The following is a 9765-nucleotide window of genomic DNA, read 5'->3' as shown; positions in this document are numbered from 1 at the left end:
TAATTTAGTTACTATAGGTTATCTGAAAACTAGAGAACAATTAGGTGATATATTCAGACTCTCAAGGGAGTCGAATTATATAACAAGCTAAACAATATTAATATAATATCTATGCTCCAGCTTAAAGGGGCTGCTGCTGACTTATAGGTTAAATCTCAATTATTAGAAGACTATTCAAAATAGAATACTATATCTAATACCTAATTAAAATAGAATACAATGTTACCTGATATAAGGTCTCTACACATGTATATATACATATAAAATTGTTGAAAATAATAAAAGAGAAAATACTTTTCCAGAAATTTACAGTTTCAACATGGCAACAATGCCGCTTTGCATCGTACCTTTATTACTTGATAATCGCAATCCAGCCATAAGAACAATTCCGCTTACAGCACAGTACATTAGAACAATGTCAGTGTTTGACAGGCTACATTATTAACCATCATATGGACTCCCATGTTAAAGAGTTCAAGTACGACACAAGCAGTTCTTACAGCGACAGCATACCCGACAATCAACAGGGAGCTGAATTACTTCACACGGAATTCAATTACAGCGTCCCCATGAGCTTGAATTCTACATGTTAAGATGAATGCAGTTTCTTCCCGGCAAGGATTGCGTATCCTGGCCAGGGAGCTGAATTATTTCACATGAAATTCAATTATGTCGAAACAGGCAATAATACAGACAGCATAAAACACTAAACTCAGCAAACTTAATCAGATGATATGCAGATGCATTCTTTGCTTTTTTTGCCCCCAAGGATACTGCTCCTAACAGGCAGGCAGCAAATTATTTCCTGTGATAAAGAAATAAAAAAAAATGAAAAAGGATCAGTGACTCATTGTAAAAGAAACGTCTCAACAAGCCACGTAGTAAATGATTTGGAGTGCTTAATATTTTTTTTCATGATAACATTATATTAAATGCAGTAGTTGAGAACCTTGATCAATATTTTAGAATCAATAGTTGATTATTTTATGGGTAAAGTACACAAACGGTCCCAAATAGGATGTTGCTTTGTTGAGTTCTTCGACTATTATAAGTTATAAAATGTTCACCAAACTTTTCATATGTTCTAAACTCGTCATTTTCTGTTAAAAAATTGACAATCGCCTGAGTTGAACGATAACATGCTATAGTCGGGGAACTCAACAATGCAACACCCTATAGTCAGAGGACCATTTGTATACTTTATCCTTATTTTATATATAGCAACCTTAAAGAGTGCTTTCAGGGCACTGGTTAGCAAAATCCTAAGAAAGTTCCGATCCTTTCGGCAATAGCTACCTTGAAAATAAATTTTTTGTCCTTCAAGTTAGGGGTGAGCAACGAAACCGAGAAAACCGAAAAACCGACACGAACCGAATAAAACGGTTCGGTTCGGTTTGGCTTTAAACGGTTTGGTTTTCGGTTCGGTTTAAAGGCTTCATTTTTTTGATTCGGTTCGGTTCGGGTTTTCCATATGGAACCCATTTGTTCCATATTGAACCGAATAGGCAATTTTTGTAAAAAAAATTATAGTTTCAAGTTATTTTTTCATTGAAAAACCGAAAAACCGAACCGAACCGAACCGAAAACCCGAACTGTTAAAAAACCCGAACCGAACCGAAAACCGGTTTCGGTTTTTTCGATTTTTTAACTATTCGGTTTCGGTTTAAATATTGAAAAACCGTTTATTTCGGTTTGGTTCAGTTTTTGGTAAAAAACCGAACCGAACCGAACCGAATACCCCTCTACTTCAAGTCATTCCTCACTTGCGTTTAGCATTTTCCCAAAGCTTCAGTAGAAACATGACACCCTCTTTCAGTGTTGCCTTTCTTCCTTCTCCGTAATTCCACAACTCAGAAATTATGTACCTTCCACTTGGATTGTATTCATTTATTTCCTTTATGTAAGAAGTGACCGACTTATACACTTCATAACCCATCTGATCCTTCAAATCTCTCAATTTTTCATCTTCGTCATCGATCACTTCCTGTTCCTGATACAGAAATACTGACTTTGAGCAAATCATTCAGTGATAGAAACAACAGAAAGTAAACAAGCAAGATGGTGTTTCACATAGCCTTGAATGGATTTCAAATCTATTATACTACAATTCTACAACAGAGGATAACCAATATAGAGAGAGAGAGTTTTACTAACATTTACAATTTAGGATAGCTGGCTTTAACAGTTAGCTTTGCTGGTTGTTGGCTTGGCTTATGGCTGCCTACCTAAATCTATAACCTATACAGCTTTATATAGATATATATAATAATATACTCTCTCCGTTCCACAAAAGTTGTCACCTTTTGAATTTTAGTGGCCAAAAATTTTAAAACTTTAACCATAATTAGTTTAAATATTTTCAATAATTAAAATTATATAAAATATATATTTAAAAACCACCTGATTGAAGGTTTTTAAAATATATTCTCAAATTTTATCACTAATAAATTTTAAATAATAAAAGTCAGTTAAAAAATTTTGACAACAAAAACTCAATAAGTGACGATTTTAATGGGACAAAGGGAGTATATGATATAAAACATCCACGCAAACTAACATAATTTATCATGCAACATATCTAAATGTGAGGAAAAGTTTATCTTGCAGCATATCTAAATGTGAGGAAAGAGGAGGGACGGAATTAGCAGCAGAAAATTCATGATTCATGAAATGAAAACCTGATATTCTTCTTCTCCTTCAAGTTTAATGCGTTCAAAAGGATGCCAGTCAGGATCCTTGAGATAGACTTCCCACAATGAGCAGATTTCTGAAGCTCTCTCCTCAGCTAGTTCTTCATTATACTTTCTCTTCATTGCTTCAAGGAATGGTCTACTGTCAAGCTCTCCCATTCTCTTGAGACCAATTTGTGAGCAACTGGATATTTCTTTTAATCCCTACAAATAAGAAAAAAATCAGTGCTTCCTGACTAGCAACAGATCGGATCACACAAAAGCCTGAAGCAGACATTTCCAGAAATGATATTATAATCACCACAAACTAGTTAATAAAGTGATTAGCAGTCATACACCTGACAATTCTCAGTAAAAGACAGTTTAAACTAACAGCTGGATATGAACATTTATTTTTAGGGGTGATAAAAGTGAGCAGACTAGCACTTCTTAATAAAAGAAGCTTGTAAAGAGGCCAAACTCAAGGAATAAACTGATAAACCACGAGTCTGACCCCGTGTCCATCTCGGAGAAGGCAGGGCAATATAACTGTAGTATTTCCTGGCAAAACCCTTCTAAACAATTAGATAAACTTGCTGAAGATCAAATTAAAAAGCATGTGCATCATCCAATCTTTCGATTATATCATTTTGGTTTTGATGAGGAAAATCATTTAAATACAATCAAATAGATAAATAGCAAGAGAAAAATGAAAATCTCTGCATTACTGTTCATTGGACATCATTTATTTGGCTTATTTCTCTTTTTTGCAATACCATCACATTTCTAATATCGCTCATCTGAAAATGAAAACTTTGAAAATGAACTCCTGCTCATTTCTGTCTACTGTCATACACCTAAGGTTGAAGTTCTCAAGACCTTTTGGGTTCATGCAGTAAGATTTCAGAAATTGACACAAAAAGGAACTCACATTAATCAGTTCTTTGCGAGCATCCTGCAGCTCATCATTGCTCTTACGCTCTCTCACAATAAGAGTTTGGTATAACGCTTCTATGTCTTCAAGCTCTCCCTCTTTTTCTCTCAACACTTTAAGACTTGCCTCCACCATCTTCAGAACTTCTATATCATCTTCATCTCCCATGTGCCTAATTACATTCAATGATCCTCTCAGTTGCTCGATTTCTAGTTCCAATGCCTGTTTTTGATCTAGTTGTTTCTCAAGTTGAATTATCCTATTGCGAAGTTCCTCCTTCTGCCTCTGTATTATTGATGGTCCGGCCATAATAATAACTCTCAGCATTCCAAAACTGACGAGTATTCTGGTATTAAAGGAAAAGGCAAGAATATCAAACAAACCTTCCGACCTTCAGCCAATTTCATTACATTTTCATCGGCCTTTTTTTGCTCCAAAGCAGCCAATTGCAGCGCACTATTTTTAATGGCATTCTAGAAGAAGAATTACATTAGTTTGAATTTTCTAGAGACTTTTTTATTGACATTCCCAAGAATGTGACTAAAAATAAAACACATCAACTGGTGCTGCAAAACAAATTCTGGCAGGAAATTTCTAGCTGTAGATTTGTAGCCTGCAACATATTTAGCCTTAGAAATATATGTATTACATTTATATTCAGGAGAAAGAAATTTGAACTTGAAACTTACAGTTTTGGTCCATAACTTTGAAAATCAAGAACTATATCCATCAGATGCATATCTATCAAGACAGCCAATGAGGAACAGCAAAGTTAATTTCAGCACCAGATGCTTCACAAGGATTGTTGCAAAACCAAAAACTCTGCATCAATACCATGAGTTCTCATGGAAGCTATTCCAGATTGGTCATAGGACCTTGACTATGATGCGTTAGTACCAAATACACAATTGAATTTAAAAACCGAAGGGGGCAACAAGAAAACGTGAAAATCAAGAATGAAGCACTGCACCTCTTCAAGCTCCTCCGCCAACTTTTTTCATTTCAGTTTCATTCAATGCCTCAACCTTTTCAAGTTCGACTCCACGCAACTCTAGGTCTTTTTATGAGATTCTAGCTGGGACTTCAGTTTTTCATGGTCACTAAAAATCCTCTGGAAATGATCCCTTGCACTAGCTTGAATTTTTTTAATCTCTGCAAACAGAAGCAACATGTGTTGAAACCTCCATGACATGGTAGTAACCAAAAGCACTTTCAAACATAAAACTTATTGTCACACCAAAATGTATTAAAAATGCAGTAATTATATGTAATGGACTCAAAAGTGAAAACCAAACTAAAGACCGAACAGTTTAAACAGAAAAAAGGGGGGGGGGAACAATAGATGAATGGGACGCATAATTTACAACAAGATTTTATAAGAAAACTCAACCTACATATGAAGAAACCTTTGAGACACTGTACCAGAAAATATTTTCAAACATAAAGATTCATGTAACTCCACAATGTAGTTAATGTAATGATATGTAACAAACTTGAAAGTGGGAACTAAACATAAGACAATGAAGAGTTCAAAACAGAATAAAACCAACCGACGAACTGAATCCATATGTTACAAGTTACAAGTATTTTTCTAATAAGAGGACTCAATCCATATGATTTGAAACTTTTGAGACAAAGTAGTACCAGAAAACATTCTCAAACATAAAGATTAATGTAACTCTACAATGTAGTAAAGAACAGTACTGGCATGTAACAGTGTCGGACGTGGGAACTAAACAGAAGACAATCAACAGTTTAAAACAGAATAAAACCAACAGATGAGAAGAATGCATACCTTACAATTAGTTTTTTTTTTAACGAAAACTCAACTTACATGACAAAAATTAAAACACGCCTTCATTATATGCTAGACTAAGGTTATCCTTTTCTTCCATTAAGGCCTCAAGGAACTTGGAAGTTTCAGAGCATTTTTGTTCCATCTCTTGTATGTGTTTGTTTTTTGTCTCAATGATATTATTCAAATTCATTACAAGTCTCTCCTGCTTCCTGGCTTCTTCTTCCATCAACTCAGAAATGGTCTTAAGATCACCAATCTTGCGTAAGTGTTCCCCAATAATGGCACTCGACTTGTAGTCATCGGCACGTGCAACCCAAGCATAAAGACCTTCCTTAACAGCATTATTAGCAAACCAATCCTTTCTCCCATGATGATCTGCCTCATAAGCCTTCTCAAATGACAATGCATTATGTAGCCCCGGCCAGTCTTTATGGAACTCTACAACCGCAGTCCCTGAATGACCACGGAAATTCCATAGTGGGTGAACTCTTATGGGGTTGAACCCTCTCCTGGTCAACTCATCCCTCAGCTTGGATCCACTTCCTCCAACAGATCGCCCATCCGATAACTTTTTTGTAGGAATATTAACAAAAACTCCAGTCCAGGGCCAGACAATCTTCTCATCATGGTTGCAACCGCTAACAGGATCCTCCTTAGCCACCAGTGCAGCATTCAATGATGAACTACTAGTACTACCCACAGTCCCAAAAAATATCTTTTTCCAAATACTTCACTAAAGCTAAGTGACTTGCTTTCTCTCTAACACTCCTTTTATCAGAACTACTTTTTCCTACACCAGAAGCATGCTGCAGTAGATCCTTATACAAATAATCTTGCTTTTTCTTCTTGGGACAAAAGGGGCAATTATACTTATCATCGGAAACTTTGATTTTGTAATTCCGATTTTTTAGTTTTTCAGAAGATTTATCTTCATACTCTTCTATTTCAGATTCACTGATATCTGAATCATCTCCCGAGCTGATATCCATTCTCAAGGGAACCTAAAATGGTAGAAACAAAACCTAAACAATCAACTTACACCCTAATACAAACAGAACTATGCATTTCCCATCTATACATTTTCTTCTAAATTAATAAGTCAAACAAATTACAAAACTTTGAAGATCTTTCTTCTTCAAACAGAAACCAACACTTCATCATAAGAAGGAAAAAAAAGCATAAGCAAAAGAAGGACATTAATAGAAGTATAAAAACAAGATTAGGCATTTTAGGAGTGCGAACCTGCTAACATCGGCGAGGATGGAGAAGATGACGGCGGCCGGGGCCTGAGAGCAAAGAAGGTTTAGAAAGAGCGACCCTGCATTCCGTTTGTTTTTAAAATTTTTATATTCACATAATTAAAAAACTTATAGGATAAATTATATGTTTAGTATCTAAATTATAAGTGTGATCTGTTTTAACACTTGAACTTTTAATATTTTCAAAATCATATTAAATATTTATTTTTGTTTCATTTTTAGTAACTCGTTAAAAACTTAACGACTCTATATTTTTATGGATAAATTACATCATTCATAACTCAACTATCTTTCTCACTCCTATTTTGGTGCTAAAGTTAAAAATTTTCAGTTTAAATATTCAACTTTCAAATTGCTCCTGTCGTAACGGGTTTTCGTCCGGGTACGAATTTTTACTTGGCGGGAAAAATTTAAAATGAATAAATAAATTATTTTTATAAAATAATATTTTGGGAGTCGTCATTGACCTTTTTTGGGTTTAGGTAGGTCAAATACCTAAAAATAATCTTTTAAAATAGTTTTGAATAAAACATTATTTAAAAGATAAAACTGATATGCTTATAACCAAAAATTTTAGTAAAAAAGGATTCGTGGTCGATTACGTTTAGGGAATGATTAGCACCCCTAAAATGCCCAAAATCGGTACTTTATTAATTATAAATGGTCTCTATTATCATAAATTTTAAAATTCAAAGATATATTTAATTTATAATTATGTTACTTCAAATTTATTAATATAATTTTAAGAAAACATATATATATATATATATATATTTATAAATAAGATATTTACTTACTTAAAAATATCAGAAAAGAACTTTTAGGTGCTTTAAGACAGCTCTATTCTTAATATAAAAAAGTAAATAAATATTAATAAAACATTTATATAAAAATAATTAATTAAAAAAATAGATTATTATATATAATTTTAAAAAAAGTAAGATATTTATTTATTTAAAAATATCAGAAAATGGACATCTAGTTACTTTAAGACTGTCATTTCTTAATATTGAAAAATAAATAAATATTATTAATTTACAAAATTAATTAAATAATATATATTAAAATAAAATAATAATAAAATAGTAATATTAATAATATTAATAATACAATAATCAAAGTACTAAATTAAACATTGAAATTGAAATGATAATAATACAAATTAAATTGCAATTAAATAGTGACTAAAACACATAAAATTAAAATAATATGATTAAAATATAAAAAATAAAAACTTACTGATCTAATTCGAAATATTATATAATATAATTATTATAGTGTAATTAGCCCTTAATTACTACTCGGTGATCAAAATAAAATTTAACAAAGTTAATGGGGTTAAATCCGTTATTTAACGTAGATATATATATTTACTAATAATGACTAAATTATAAAGTAAATAAAATTAGAAGGCCGAATTTAAATGATCAGAAATTGCTTTTAGTGACTGAAATGGAAGTTTATAAACTTCTGGTGACTGCGCGTATGGTTTAACCATATGAGAATTTACACAAATAACCCTCCTCAAAATGACACCGTTCGGGGAGGGTATTTATTTTGGGTCTTTTTACTTTTGTTATCGATTGTCTAAAAGCTATTGTGATAAGCATTTTAACTGCATATAGTTACATTTAGGGCATTTCATTGCATTTTAGCTGCATATAGTTGCATTTAGGGCATTTTAGCGGCTATGTTTTCTTGATAAAACTGATGTTGCTTATGAGAAGGGTTGTGTGTTGGTTGTGATTGTGCATGTAATGGGAAATGACCGATGAGAGAATAATTTCCCATGAAAATTTTAGAAAGAGGGCCAAAGGAACTGATGATGATGACCGTTAGGAATTTTTCACTGCTTCAAGTTTCTCTTACAAGTTTGGACGCAGTACAAGACAAAGTAGCTGACGACGTATGACCAGCTATCCAATGCACCTCACGTGAACTCCTTGCCCTACTGATAATTTAGGAACACTGTTAGCTGCCATGATATCACGTTTTGGGCATGAATTTAAGGGCATTTGAGGGAATTTCAAGGGTAAAATACCCTAGAAATTCCCCTTTATAAATAGGAAATGATGCCCATAATTCCAATTAGACTCTCTCACCTACCCTTAAAGCTTTGGAAAGGCAGATGCAACACACATTCTTCTTCACCGTTCTCCTATCTTCTCTTCTTATTATCCTCCATAGCCGGGCTTCGCTGGAGTAGTAGCTAGGCCCTCAAGAGAGGTTAGTCCGCTGGAGCAGTCCATGGTGGTGGTATGAAAGTCATGGCAGCAGCCCTTTGTTGGGAGTTCTTCTTCTCATTGTTATTTATTTCTTACATTTTTAATGGGCTTGTACTTAATGACAATTTGGGATGATTTTAGCTACACCATGAACTGATCTATTTGGTGTTGGATTTGTTGGGATGCTATTTTATTTTGTTTTTAATTGATGATTAACTATGTTTATGTTTTATGTTTTTTTGTTCAATGTTTAAGTTTATGTTGTAGCATTATAAGCGCTTTTGAGAGATTTCCTAATGCCATTACATAAAATTTTTAGTCTTTGTAAGAGCTATGGAGAGATAGCCATTTTTCTAAGAGTATATACATAATATAAAGAGAGTTAGGTTAGATATATGTGAACAAGGAAACTAATCTGGAATAGTGAGGTTTTAATCTACCTTAGAGATAATGAGAGGGTTTCAAATGACTAAAAGGGATAATACTTAATCGATAGGCTAGGGTCGTTTACGCTGAGAGGTATTCTCGTGGCAATAGTTTTATCAGGTTCCTTACTAGAGATAGCCTATGATCACTTCTAGTAAATCCTGTCGAGCAATATTGGCATAGCGTACTTAGGTCATCCTAGACATTGAATGATTTCTCGCTGTAACAAATCCAACCCAACTGCTACGTAAGAAGTATGTTTGTGTGAGGTTTTCAGTCTCTATTCAGAATTCATATATTTCTTACCTTAGCAATTTTTTATTATTTACTCTTGTATAAATTTCTTGCCACAATACAAAATTCCTTCACCACAAAATTTGCCACAACATATTTTTCCATTGTTTATATCATTAGAATTAGACACATAGGATTAGTTTGTGGCACCTTTTCCTAG

At 33.4% G+C, this 9765-nt stretch overlaps 1 pseudogene; it reads right to left on the bottom strand.

Moving 5' to 3' along the window:
- Nucleotides 1–311: 311 nt before the first annotated feature.
- On the bottom strand, nucleotides 312–6725 carry LOC120205752 (annotated as a pseudogene).
- Between the last annotated feature and the right edge of the window lie 3040 nt (nucleotides 6726–9765).

This window comes from Hibiscus syriacus, unplaced genomic scaffold (assembly GCF_006381635.1).
Source record: "Hibiscus syriacus cultivar Baekdansim isolate YM2019G1 unplaced genomic scaffold, ASM638163v2 tig00000452_pilon, whole genome shotgun sequence".
Lineage (NCBI taxonomy): Eukaryota > Viridiplantae > Streptophyta > Magnoliopsida > Malvales > Malvaceae > Hibiscus > Hibiscus syriacus.
Note: the sequence above shows the minus strand (reverse complement) of the source record. Positions and strands in the feature narration are given on the sequence as shown.